The sequence below is a fragment of the Vicugna pacos genome, chromosome 4 (genome assembly GCF_048564905.1).
Source record: "Vicugna pacos chromosome 4, VicPac4, whole genome shotgun sequence".
Lineage (NCBI taxonomy): Eukaryota > Metazoa > Chordata > Mammalia > Artiodactyla > Camelidae > Vicugna > Vicugna pacos.
This window is the reverse complement of record NC_132990.1, coordinates 29,576,424-29,591,265: the sequence shown is the minus strand read 5'-3', so window position 1 is coordinate 29,591,265 and position 14,842 is coordinate 29,576,424. Positions and strand designations below refer to the sequence as shown.

The following is a 14,842-nucleotide window of genomic DNA, read 5'->3' as shown; positions in this document are numbered from 1 at the left end:
TATTACCAAGAGCACCACAACCCACAGTGGCAGTGGTGGGGTGCTGAGAAGATGGACTATTAAATCTTTCTGGGGTGAAAATGGGTGGCTGTTTTATATTGTTTCTGACCTATCATAATCCCACGCTGATCAAGATTTAGCTCTGTAATTACACGAGAACCCTGATTTTCACCTCGGTTACTGATAGAGATGGTACATCTAATAACAATAAAAAGCCAAGACTTAAAAAATGTGACTTTGCAAGAGGTGAGTGGCCCTAGGCTCTAGTGAATTAATTGGCTCAAAGTAGACCTTGCACTTGTCCACTTTGTTACAGGGGCCAAGAATGCTGTGAAGCATAAACATTTCCATCCTTACCATGAATCCTAATGAAATGAAAAAGACTAATAATAAATGTTATAATAGAAATAAAAAAAAAGCTTTATTTTTTTTTAATTGAGAAATTTTCTGGGGAGGAGGTGAGAGAGACAGTTCACAGTTCTGAGTTACCAACTGGGTAACTACCAAATTACCCTCAGCACCGTGTATGTACAAGCCCCTGGCCCTCACAGACACTTGGGTAGCTTTTTCAAAGCTACAAGCATCACCTAATACATAAATAGATTGTATTCGTAACCAGTTGCCTTTAAAATCCCTTATCTCTCAGAAACCTGTTTTTGTTCATTTTGATTAGAAAACTAGAGGTACATGAGGAGAAAGAGTCTCAGAACTGATTAAAAATCAAACAAATAACTAATCCTAACTGTTGATACATACTTTCTAAAGCATATTTGAAACAAGGCAATTTCTTGATTTAATTACAGTAACAAATGCAAAAGAACCCCACAAAAACCTAAAAAATTGCCTGGAAAATACAGATGCCACAAGTAAAAATACCAGACCCAGTGGTGTTCCCCGTGGGAGGTGAAAGAGAGTTATGATGTGAAAGGAAACAAGAAAGCCATTTGGGAACAATTACCTTAGGTTCTGTGACCAAAAGAGAAGCCAGTTAGGAGACAGGAGGGCTCTGTTTCCAGTAATTATTATGAAATCTTTTAGCTTTGATAACTCCTCCTTTCCCTGACTGTTCTATGACAGCTCTACAGAAACATGAAGTTGGGCTTTTAACCCTCGCCTCAGCAGCAGGTAGGGTGTGGAGACGTGCGGCGGTGGGGTGGGGGTTGGGGAGATGGTTAAAGTACTGGCTTAGTTTCCTCTCTACTGCTCTGCCTCTCAGCACCACTGGATTGTCAGGGGTGAGTCTGGAGGCCCTCGTCTGCCTCCACATTTCTTTCAATGACTTCTAACAGCTTGTTCTGATCTATACTTGTCAGCATTAATTACATGTGACATTGGATTGGCTTGATCCTTGACAAAATTTGAGAGTGCTATAATAAAGCAAAAGGACAGTAGGGAAGATGACAAGAGGAGGCTACTTAATGCTTTTGCATCCCTAGGACTTTCTTCAGGCCTCCCTCCCTCCTGACCAGTCTGGCCACCCTAATAAACATACACATTTGCTCCGCCCTTCATATGAAGCTTTAAGACATCACACCTACGGGTTTGCTGAGGGCAGCCTGTATACCTGTTGTTCCCTTAAGAGCATCCCCACTTACTCTAGCAGCATCCTGTTTGGATGTTAATTACATGATCATCCTACTGATCCCTGTTTTCACCACTCCTTAATCCTCTGTATATGGCTCTGCAGTGAAAATCGCTGAAGACAGACAAAAATCACTTGCGCAACAAGAGAAGAGACTGAAGAAATCTGAAAGGAGACATGGTAGAACTGATAGAACTGACAGTACTCAATTTGTTTTCATATTTGACTTCCATAAAAGAGTTATTTTTCCATATTGGGCAGGTACAAAATCAAAGAGTATGCGTATTTGTCATGAGACAAAAAGCATACAGCAAAGTGGGAACAGCTCAGTGGTAGAATGCATGCTTAGCATGCACAAGGTCCTGGCTTCCTGGGTTCAATACCCAGTATTTCCATTGAAAAAAAAGTACATAGTATCAGCTATCAACTCACTTCCCTTGAGGATGAATTTCTAAAACACAGTATCTCACTTACATCGGACAGAGATTCTTTCCTAGTAAGATCAATAGGTATTCTCAGTATGTAAATTGTCTTTACTTTATTATATGTGTGACCTTGAAAACACCAAATGATGTCTCGGGACAATCAGGAAAACCATTGTTGTCCAATCTAGCTTTGTGTTAACAACAATTGTTCTATGTCTGTGCTGTTTTATACGATGGCCACTAGCTATTATGTATCTATTGACCACTTGAAATATAGCTAGTACAACTGAGTTTATAATTATATTTAATTTTAATTAAATAATGTAGAAACTTGGTTTCTTACAGTAAAAAAAAATAGGATAAAGATCTGTCCCCTGTTGTTCCCCAAAGCAAATACTGTCTGATATGGAACCTTCCTCCATCTCAGAACCAGCAATGCATCAGCCAGAACCCCATTTCTGGCAGTTTAACAGGGACATCCATATTACAGGGATACATACATGGTAGTATAACGGGGACAGTACAACAGGAGTGAACTAGGGTTCCGGAGACCAAGGTGGAAGGGCTAGTAGGAACAGAGATGTCTCCTCAACATGGAGTTTAATCTAATGTCCTTTTCAGCACCTTTGGAAGATAACCCACTCACTCTACGAGACACGGTTATCCCTGTGACAAAGAGGTTGATGTCCATTTTACAGACAGAAATGTTTAGTTCTCATTGAGAGATATACTAACATGGTAGCACTCTGGTACCTAAATAATCCAAAAAGAAAACAGAGTCCTATGCTTAAAATATCTAAAAGGTAATTTATTTCCCCTTTACCTGAAAGGGATACCATGTTTACACAGGCATGTGCATGCAAGCTTTTATCTCTTTGCTTATTTCATTATTTTTCTCAATTTTAGTTGCAAAGAACAGTACTACTGTAAAATCTTACTACATCATTGTGTAACTTTTCTTCTAAATGATGAAACCTATTTTGAAAACCTTACACAATCAGAAATGGTAGCAGACCTTTTATGTTCTTCACATTTATATTACTTTTCCTTAGTATACATTTTTTTTGGTACAAAAAAATAGTCACTAAGTGACTAGTTTGCTATATTCCTAAAAGGGCGCTATCATTTTTAAATGCTTTGAAATAAAATATTACTTGGAATGAGGCTAAGAGGATGCATATTTAAATTTTTTCATAGAAACTAACCATCTGTACAATAATCCATTGTCTGTTCTACCAAGGTGATTTATTAAGGATAATGAAGCATATGATTTAATAGCTGCTGCAAATCCTTTATCAAGTTGGATGGGTATAAATAATACAAAAGGATGGTCCAATAATAGCCAAATTCTAACCTAAGAACTATTCTATATGCTAGGTCACAGGAAATTAGATGAGCTCAATTAACTGCAGAGCCAAGTGAAGTGTGCCTAGGCAGTTAAGGCTCTAACCATGGCCCTTATTCTAGTAGTGATTATTATTATTGTTGTTGTTTTGTTGTTGTTGTTGTTGTTATTATTATTACTATTATTATTTAGTGAAACCTGTAAGCTTTCCTATTGTAGTGGGATCTGAGTAGCTATTTTCCACATGACAACATAAAGCTCCCCAATTGGAAACAGACATTCAGTTAGCATGAATTTTCCAAAATCTTAAGAATCCAGATCTCTGCCTATTTGTCAGTGCAAATTGTACTTGGCAGTATCTGGCTCACCCTTCCATTTCCACAGTGCCTTGCATTTAGTGAAGATTAATGCACAATGCTTTAAAGAATAAATGCATAAATGAGAGAGCAGGTGACTGAGTGAATAAAAATGAGGTCTCTAAGATCCCTGCCGGGGGAAAAAAAAACACCATTTCATATCCTTGTGAGACCTGTTTCTAATGCTTATCATCACTGAGACTTTAGACTTTTGTGGCCAGTTGTCCAGAAGTCCCTTCTTTTGGTGACAACGGTTTCCTTAGACCAGCTTCCTATAAGGCCTGAAAAACCCCACAAAATCATATATACTATTTGAATGCAGGTGAACATTTGCTCCTATTCGCAAAGTGACACACTCCTCTCTGAGCTATCTCTGTTAATACTGAAGTCTTTACAGGCCTTACTAAATCAGCGAGGCAAATTTCAGATGACAGGAAATAAAAGCAGTCACACATGCCAATTGTTTGGCATTGAAACAGTGCCTGGCTGTGCCTTACAGACATGACACAGCCATTCACTGATAAGCTGGCACAGCGAGTCCTGTCTCAATGCCACCCGGGGAGCCCATCTAAAGTAAGATTAGATGTTGCAAATCCTAGGGTTCCAGTAACACTGGGCTGTGGAAAATGTCCATGGCCCAGCATAAACAAGGGGCCTATGTGTGAGACATATGTCACCTTCTAAAAGATGTATGTTCCACCAGGCGTGATCAGCACCAGCATATTTCCACACGGCAGTTCCTATCGCTCTTGCTCTCAGAAGCCTGGCTTGCCAGAACTGAGATCAGTTTTATTAGATACCATTAGTCTCTGTTAGGGCGGTCATTTGAATAACAACAGATTGGCAAGTATAAACCTAAGGCACCTGTTGTACATTTGGCAGCCTGGATGAGGCCCCTTAAAGCGAAAACAAATACGAGCTATAATCATGCCAGGCAATGGCTTTTGGTTCAATAATGACCATGTGTCAGAATTAAGTGCATCTGGGAATGCCTACCACAGCCAGATGTAAAGGCAGATTTGTCTTGTCTAGTGGCATATGAAGAGCTGCACACACTATACACAGATTTGGCTTTGTCTTGGTTTGGTAGGGAACTAGGTAAGTGGAACTTAGCTCAAGTAAAATAAAATTAGTTACTGAAGAGCAACTGAAAATATACTAAATTGTAGAGTTGAATATTAAATCTAATGGATTGTAAGATTTGGGCCATGAATTAATTCACCCCTGATTTTTCTGGGCATGCTAATTTGTTCATGTATTATTCAACAATAATGTGCCAATATTACTACTGCACTGAGCCAGGCCATGGGATAGGTGCTTGAGATACACCGGGGAAGAGACTTAGGTCTTGGTTTTGAGGAACTTGTAATGAATCAGACCATAAGTACGCAATCACAATGCATTCTGATAGACACTACATTTAAAATGTATCTACATCTTTTTTAAGTCCATAAAGAAGGGGTATCCAGGCTTGGCAGGACAGGAAGACTTCCTGGATGAGTTGTCAGCTAAGGTAAGACCCAAAGGAAGATGGAAGTCAAGCAAAAATGGAACAGAAGGGAATTTCCACACGGGAAGGGGAGAAAGCAGGCTCAGTTACACAAAGATGGTCAAACTAGTGCATCAGGGAAATAGCAAACTGTTTAGTATGGCTGTAATGTATGTATGTTGCAGGTGGAGGGAGGGAAACAGAGCAAATGAATATAAGAACGACAAGGTGGCAAGAGATCAGGCAGGGAGAAGGACAGCGAGGGCTAGGTGACTTTTGCTGAATATATCAAGCTTTCCAAAGAGGGGAATGGAGACCCACTGGAATATTTGAAGGAGAGGGATGCCATGCTCAGATTTGAGTTTCTTAATGATCATGCTGGCTACAGAGCACCAAAGCAACTCTACCGAGTTCCCAACGAAACACAGAGAGGCTGCAATCCAAGCGAAGATGACAAGGGCTTTGCCAACGGATGCCAGCTGACATATTAATGGGCAGTGAAAATCCTGGATGAAAGAAAGTTAATATTGACTTCGGTATACTTGGAATAACAAGACATTATTTAGAGAAAACAGATTTTGAGTGATAAATTTAAAATCAAGATTTAAATGATATTATACACCAGAAATTGACACATTATAAACTGACTATACTTCAATTTTTTTTAAAAAAGAAACAATATTTAAATTATATATTCCCTAGGTTATTTTTTGGACAAAAATAGATCAGATGCAAGTTGAATCTGGACCAGAGCAAAAATCAGATTCAGTTCAAATACACTTAGCCAAACATTTCTTAAAGTAGCAGCTGAATATGCATACTATTTATTGAACTTGTCATTCTTAATTTGTACCTATTATCATCAAAAAGCATTTATTAAGAACATAATTGTGGAAGAACCCTCACTACGTACTGCCTGAAGAAGGTAGTACACATGGCTCCAGGCTCCTGGGAGGGTCTGTTTATAGGGAACTCACAGGAAAACATGGCTAAATAGGGCAGTGTATTTAAGTGAGAAGAATTTTAGAAATCTGAGCAAAGAAGACCTAATTATTGACACACTATAAAAGACCAAAGCGTTTTCCATGTAACTTTATTTTATGTACCATGTCTGATTTAAAACTTCAGAGTGCCATACTGTCAGAGAAAAAATAATTTTCCAATTCATCAAACAAATGTAAAATTCTGTCTTATATTATTTATAAGACCATAGTTAATCAGAAATTGGTCAGTGAGGCCTTACAAAAAAGGAAAAAGCTAAACTTTCATAAAATGGGTTCAATGGAGACAAGCTTATCAAATCATCCATCTGTTTTTGATAGTAAAATTAACAAGTGAGCAGTGAAAACAGAGTATTTTAGATGACACTATAATTGACAAAAGTTCCCAGATACAATAGTGTAGGGCAGGCTGCCAGTAAATAGAATGCACATGTATCAGTCAGTTGGCATAATTTCATTTCTTTGATGGGAGGCTGCTCTACAAGTATCTCTGCTGGATCTATAGTTCTCTTTGTAAAAATGTGTTTGATTCCTTATATACTGGGCAGCTATGAAAATGCCAGCCTTTGTGATTAAAAAAACAAAACAAAACAAGAAAAAAATCTATCCTTACTGGATATATTTTATTTAACCACTTCTGCCCCAGGACTGACCCCAGAGCCCAGGCAGTTCCGTCACTGACCTGAAAGCATACAATTTTAAAGCTGAAGGCAACTAAGGAGAAAAAAAAAAAAAAGTCACCCAATCCAAACCAAACTGCTCAAGTTAAAAAATTCAATGCCCCTAGTCACAAGCAGAGAAAGGAAAACAAGAGACTCTTCAGAAATGATAAGAGGAAAACCTAATGATGTCTAAGATTTTTCTTGAATTTGGATTAAGAAAGCACCATGTCATTAGGTATACTTGCCTGGTAAACGTGAAAAACATTTTTCAACAATTCATGTCAGACACAAGACTATATTGAGGGATTAAGAGTGGAATGGATAAAAGCTGGAAACATAACTTAAAATCTTGGCATTAAGTCCTATCTTTGTTGTATTGAGCTATGCAACCCTGGGCAAATATTCTACCTCTCTATGAATCAGCTTCCTCTTGAATAAACTGGTAATAAGAAAAGCCTACAACTTACATAAGGTTATTAGAGAGATTAAACATGATACTGAAAGGAACGTGCTATGCTGAATGCCTGGCCCACAGTAAGCACTCAGTAAATTTTAGCAAGTATCACTTTTACAACTTTATACATTAACCACAATTACTGTACTTCTAATATCCAGAAAATTAAAAGAAAAAGTTTTTCGCCTATCTCAATGTCCTGAGTACCATCAGAAGTCTCAAGTGAATAATTATTCTTCACATTCATGATTTCAATTAAATTCAACTCAAACTAAAATAAAAAAAATGGCATACAGCACTTGAGAATTAGAAAATGAGAGAATAATTAGGAGGATTTCAATGGATGCAAGTTAGGACAGCTGGCAAGGAGAGAAAGGGGATTCCAAGAACAGTACTGATAAAACCAAAGAGGTGCCGGAGGGCAGTCTTCTCCCTGATGGCAGGGACTCTGATACTGTGGCAGGACAGAGCATCTGGGGCTGTGTTGAGGAGGCTGGACACACAAGTTAGGACTTAACTGCAAAGGGCTCTGACTGCTGGGCTCAGAATTTAGCACTTGAATATGCAGAGTTGAGAAGGTTTGCATTTCAGAAAGCAAAAGTTGTTAGGAAGAACTGAAAAGGGGAAATGAGAAAATGAGGTAAGAAAAAAGAAGTAGCCATAAGTATGGATGAAATATTATATTTTAGGTTTATAAAATGCAGAAAGTGGGATATAGAAGAGTCTTCTATTTCTCAACCATCTAACAGGCAGATAAAAAATTCAGGTCTGGAACAACAGAGAGAAGTTAGAAAATTTATTTTGGGTGTCACCTATTCAGAAATTATTGATTCTATGAGAAGTAGATAACAATATCCCAGTAGAGAATATAGACAATGACCTGAAGAGGGCCACAGATAAAACGACAGTAAGAGTCTAGGATGGAGATGGAGACACAGAGGACCAAATATCGAACAAAGGGGAAATGGTGATGAAGAAAGTGAGAGTCAAAGAAGGAACTCAGAGAGAACTTCCATCCGGGAGATATTTCTAATGGAAGAGGCTCCCCAAAATTTATTCCTCTAGTAAAATATTGTACTTCCCTCCTTTTTCCCCTGAAGAAAAAAGTGAAAATCATTACTTAGTCAGTAAGTAAAGTTATAATATTTAAGACATTTCCAGGAGAATGACTATTATTACCAATTAGCCAAACACCCTCGATAGATTCATTTAAATTCAGATATAAAACCATGTATCTAAAAACCACATAGTGAATTATTTCCACCAGAAAAGTCAAAACTAGTAGACGTATTCTGTTTCTCTCTTAAAATTCTTTAACAATATTTCAATTAAGTTATGATAACAAGCAGTTCAAATCTGCTTTTGCAGGGAGGAGGGGGCCTACCTATGCAGGAAGAAACCATTCCTGCGTGCTCCATGTGTCCCTTTAGGTGGGCCAGAGCAGTAGGAATGAGATGAAGGAAAATTTTATTTTAAACTTTGAAAACAAATGTCCTTTTAGCCTATAATGGAACACTGGATCAGCATTTGATGTGTCTAGTCTAATTTTTCTCTGTGAAATGGTACTGGTGGAACTGAGGGAGAGACAGAAGGCAGTAAATTCCTATCCTCCATCAATACATTTGACCTCAGAGCAAACCCCACAACTGGCTACAGGCACCCACCATCCATCATTGCTCTTGAAACTTGATCTTTCATGGAAGGACAGCTGCACTGGGCAAAGAGCTAAGGAGCTTTCTAAGATGCACTATCATTAAAAAAAAAAAAAAAAAAGCAATTCTGTCAGTTCAGCATTTTAATTAACTGCTTTTCTAAACATTTCTTCCCCCAGACTGTAGCTTCACATCAAATATCATCAGGGATCTATTAATACATTAGTGACTTTCAAGCAAAATGCTGTCTTTGTACAATTTTAGTAAAATTATGTCTAGCTTTCCCTTTAAAAGCTTTCTAACATAAACAGTGTACTGTGGCATACTGATGTGTACAGGCTTCAATATACATGCTGGAGAGGAAAAGGTGGTCCCAGCATCTGTTAATAATTATATCATGAACACAACACAGTGCACACAGGGCAGATGTACACCAAACACCCACAGCCAATGCATCTTCATTTTTAAATCAGCAACAGTTCATAGCAGATAGCTAAAGACAGCAGAACCTCAGCATACAAACAAGCATTATTGAATACAGCATGTCCATTACGTGACTCCTACATCCAGGAATTTAATTTAAAATACATAATAAGACAAGTACTTATCTACGTGGATATTCATCAAATCTATGGCTCTTTTCTCCATTTTACAGATGGTGAAACAAGACCCCAGAATGTTACGAATTTCTCTCAAGAACCCACAGATAATAAGTGACAAAACTAAGGCATAAATACAGTTTTTCTTGCACCAAATTTATGTTTTTTTCACTGTAGCCAAAAGAAAAAAAAAAAAAACGAAGGAAGGAAGCTGGTCCACATTTTGCAATCTTTAGCATTATCTTTATGTATACTATATACCTGCATGCTTAAATAAGAATAAACAGTAATTGATTTTCAATTATTTATGAAATCAGTACTAATGTAAAGTTTTTTTGCTAATAAAAGGAGTCTGTTTCCTGAAGCTTCAAAAAAGAAATCACTTGTTACTTGTGACCCAATGATTAAGATGATCATTTCATATATTTGAAAAAGCGCTATCTTCTAATCTCAAAGCAATACTGAGAAGCACAATTGTCTAAATGCAATTCACAAATCTCAATTTAGTTAGCTACTGCTACATTAAAGAATATGGCTTGAGGGCTGTTAAAAAAAAAGACAATTGAGAATTTATAAATTCAATCAATCTCATAAAACTGACAGAGTTACGATGTTTAAATCCAGTAAATAGCAATATGGGAAAGGTCACAACGCTCCTGACATTGTTATCTGAATGTCAAAGTGAACTCATGTTTCTGGTCAGTGAATTCAAAAAAGAGGAGAAAGCCTAGCTTCAGATGGCTGCTTATGCCCTTGCGTTTTGTTAACAAATGCTGAAGAAGCCAAAGAGAAGCCTGCCATCTAAGAGCGGCCATTTGCAAAGGAAAGCAAGGCTTGATTGCTGCAGGTGGGGAGCAAGGAATATTCAAGTTGCCTCAATATTGTTCGTCCTTCTGGCTTGTAGACAGAATCAGTTACCTTAGCGTTCCAAATAGTCATCTTTTTTCATTTAATTGACTGAACTATGACATACAGGGATTTGATTTGGGGGGCAGCAGAGGTTGAAAAGTCAAAAAAAATTAAGAAGTTCAGTTTTGCTCTTTGTTTTTCATAATTTTTTAAAAAAGCTATAGAGTAACTGACAAGTACTGATGTGATCCCATTAAATAATATCAGCATCAAACAGAACAGAATGAACAGAAAAATACTGAGTTATTTTGAAAGGGAAGAGGCAGGACTTTGCAGGCTATTTTTGCAATTGTTTTTTCCCCAACAAGTTACTTTGAGGAGCGCAGCAGTGTATCTGGAAGCAGTACTTAAATTACTCTAATGACTGCTTTAAAAATATTTTATAAATAAAATGTTAAGAAAACGCAAACCGTTGATTACATGAAAGCAAATGGGTAATTTATTAAAGGGGAAACAAGGGACATAGGCCTGAAATGCAATTTTATGGATTACACCTTTCAAGAATTCTATTTCATTAATGCTCCAGTCTCACACCATTGTTATGACTCTATTATTTAGGTTGCATTAGGTCAGAGACTTTTGTAATGTATAAGCATTTGCTCTTTGACCTCAAGACTTATGATGTAAAGACAATGCGTAACTTTTACATCTGAGGCTACAATTTCATATAATGAACAATCAATAAGCACAAGCCATTTATTCTTTTAGCTATCTTTCTCAAGGGCTTGACTGCGGAGAGCTGAAATACATTTTTATTTGTAAAATGTTCGGGGGGGGGGTGGATTTGGCTACATTTAATTGTCAATGCAAGCCAAGCATGACATTTTAATAAGTGTTATCAACTACTAATTAAAAGCAAATGAGATTATCCATATTGAAAACATATCCCCAAACAAATCTGTCCTTTGCTGGAAATGTCACTGTGCTACATATGAAGTTACAGAAGCTTAAATAAGTGATGCTTATTGGAATGAAATTTACTGACAAATCCATTCTAAGCAATCTTCTTCCACATTATAAGGTTTCTACTGTTGATATGTTATATAGTAATCCTCAATCTTGTAGTTCACATAGATAACTCTTCTCTTTGCTCTTGGCAAATCACTGATAATATAAAAAGAAATGTTTTTAAACACTGACTTTGCTTGAGGCTGCAAGTTGCCTTTGTGCCATCACAAGTAAGAAGGTTTCCTAAAAGATTTCTTCAAAGAAACCAAACAGTACAAAGAAAAGAAAATACTCCATAAGGCAGTAAGACACTCAGAATAGGGCCTAGCTTAAAACATAACTCATTTACTCAAACAAACCTTTTCAACCAAAAACTACCATCCTTTTAAGAAATTAGAAAGAAAAATACATTATTTGAATACTTTGGAAAAATGAATAATTACATCTTTCTATTGGTCACGTCATATGCCTGTGTTTATAATACGAATCCCAAAAGTATATTTTGAGGCCACTAAGTTGAGGACATCACTTTAAATGTGAAGTTTATTTTGGAGCTTTCCAGAAAGTTTTGGGATTTAAAAGGGCAACCCTTGACCAAAGGTTAAACGTATACATTTAAAGATGTGAGCCTAAAAGTTTGATGCTCTCAGGATCATAAATTAGAGCATACAAATACTTAAGCTCTCAGGCTACCCACAAATAAACACTGAAACTAAAGAAGGGTAGTTTTAAAGCAAAATCACCTTGAGAAATTCATCTTTCCTGAAACAGCACTTTCCAAATGTGATTGTATTAATGAATTCTTAGTTATCCTTAGAATCCTTTTAAATATAGGAATGTTCAATGGCTTGATAAATCAAGTTTGGTCTGAAGGAAATCCAATATGCAAATACTTACAGTGTACTCTTATACAAACAGTCACCCCTGTCAGTTTGAAAAACTGAAAATCAACAAAAGAACAGTGTAAGTATACTTGACCTTATTGCCCAATGTCTATCAAGATTGCCACAGCTGGTCGATTTCAAATTTGTGAAACTGACACGTAAAAATGTATGGTGCATCTTCAGTGCAGGTCCCTCAAGTGCTGACTAAACTGTAGTCACAGCCTCGGATTCTCCTTCCCTACAACTTGCACAGCACTTACAAAGCTAGTTTAATCACACCATCAATCTATGACTACACATTCCTTAAAGTAATTCTACTTCATTTCTTTTTTAACCTTGCATTATGCAAATAACATCCTTATCAGTCTAATAAAGGAAATTATTAATGTTCCTACTTGTTTATCCTTGCCACACACTGAGAAACTGGGATCACATATGAATTTGCACAAATATCTCTCCTGTTTCACACTATCTATGAAAAGTCATCCTTACGCTACCATAGTTTCAGAGAAGCTCTAAACAATGTTCTTGAAAAATCCTTCGATCAATGTCTATGATTAACATCAGAGGATGAGTTAATAGGCTAAAAACACAAAACAAAAACTTAGGGGAATGTCTACCTGATTTTTTTTTTGTCTAATGTCTCTCTAGGAAGGGTTTGTATATGCCACACCAAGGTATCTCCTGGATATAAGAGCAGTTATACAGGCCCCTAGTGGCTTAGCAAATAGCAGCAGATGAGGGGATTCCGATTCTTAGCTCTTGACTTTGAGACATTCTGGCTTTAAATGAATGTCAATCTTAAAAAGCAAATCAAATCATCGTATTTAATACTTTAAGCAGTTTTGCTTTTATGATTATCTACTGAAATACATACATCTTAAAATGGAGTGCTGCATTTTATTACTTTAGTAACTACATCTGCACTGGTCTAAGAAGAATTTGTGTTACATAACCTCTACAGTAAAATATTTGATTCATCCACCTCTTTACATGTCATTACGAAAGTAATATATTATTCATACATATTAAAATATATTCAAGAAGCACTTTTCCTCTTCAAATATCATTTCTATTAAATTATTATTGAGGACTTTAAAGACAGATTATTGGTATGTAAAGTGTTTACTATTTAAAATGAAATATAGATACAAACTGAATACCACTTTCAAAATAGTAGATATCTAAATGTGCTTCCCCAAAGCAGCCAGTGATAAAACTTACATTGGAGTGCACCTATTTAAAAAGATCTACAATTAATAACACCTCTTAATCCTCATCCTCTAGCTGTCTTTCTTTTAAAAAAAGAAAATTCTAGGCAGGCACATTTATAGCTTTTAGCAATTTTTAACTGGACACAATCTGACAGCTGAATTCATGAAACTGACCAGCTTGTCAATTTCACACTTTGAAAGTACAATAATAGCTGATAGCATGAGGGCGAATTTAAGAAATCTGTCACAGAATTGCTAGCTCCATTGAAAAGCAAACTACAGTACATAATTATGGGAGGTGGGAGGTAGGGAATTTTTCTTTCTATTGTCCATTTAGGTTGTCTGTTTCAAGAATTCAAACACTGAGCACTGAAATTGTATTCTCTCTTTGCTAAGCCAATAAAATAATACCTATCTGCGGCATATAACGGGATTTTTTCAAAATAAGTATAATATCTATTAAGCTTTGGCCTGGATATCAACATTTTACCCAGATAATATAGTCTTTAAATTGGTATCATCTAAACATTCCTTTAATTCAGAATATTTCAAGTCTTGGCAGTACATTACCCTAGTTTTACTCAAGTTGAGTGGTGAGTGTGTACACTTTGAAACAGATAGAATAGCCAAAAAGGTTAGACATGTATATGACTGGACTAACTCCCCATATGTGTGCTACAGAATCATTGGAAGGAACACACCAAAGGGAAAGGTGCACGTTTGAAGCTCTGGAAGTCCAACAGCAAGTTTACATCAAGTCACAAGTAGTTACTAGTCTCTGAGAGGCTCAAAATGTGCGTGATCTGTTCTAAGTCACTGGTACCATGACTGTGGGCATGTAAATGGGGGCAAAAAAAGAAGAAGAAAAGTTTAAGAGAAAATACAGGGGAGCAATCCCTCAGGAATCTTCCTGGGTACTTAAGGCACAAACTGTAGGTTTGTCTGGGGGATCACAAGGAGAATTTTAGAAAAGAAAGGAGACATTAGGCAAGTCCTAATCCGGGAAGCAAGCTGGAAATAATACAAGTGGACTGTGATGGTCCAGGTTTTAGAGAATGGAACTACTATGCACAATACTGAAGCAACCAATTAATGAGAGCAAAGCTCACACTAGAGTTCAAAAAATTTTTTTAAAGCATAAGAAAACTGATTTAATTTGTTAATGCTTCTAAATAGAAAGCAACCTCTCAGACAAACAATTCAAGATTTCTACATGCCTCTGTAAAAGCTACAGTAAATCAATAGAAAAGCAAAGAACGTTTGGGTTGTCCGTGGTTTTCTTTTTACAATATTTCCTACAACTTGGTCTTTTCATTATAAAT

At 36.7% G+C, this 14,842-nt stretch overlaps 1 protein-coding gene across 34 annotated transcripts in view; it reads right to left on the bottom strand.

The window, feature by feature from the left end:
* PTPRD (protein tyrosine phosphatase receptor type D) overlaps positions 1–14,842 on the bottom strand; it is a 1,865,527-nt gene that overhangs the window by 463,535 nt on the left and 1,387,150 nt on the right. The window lies entirely within an intron of this gene.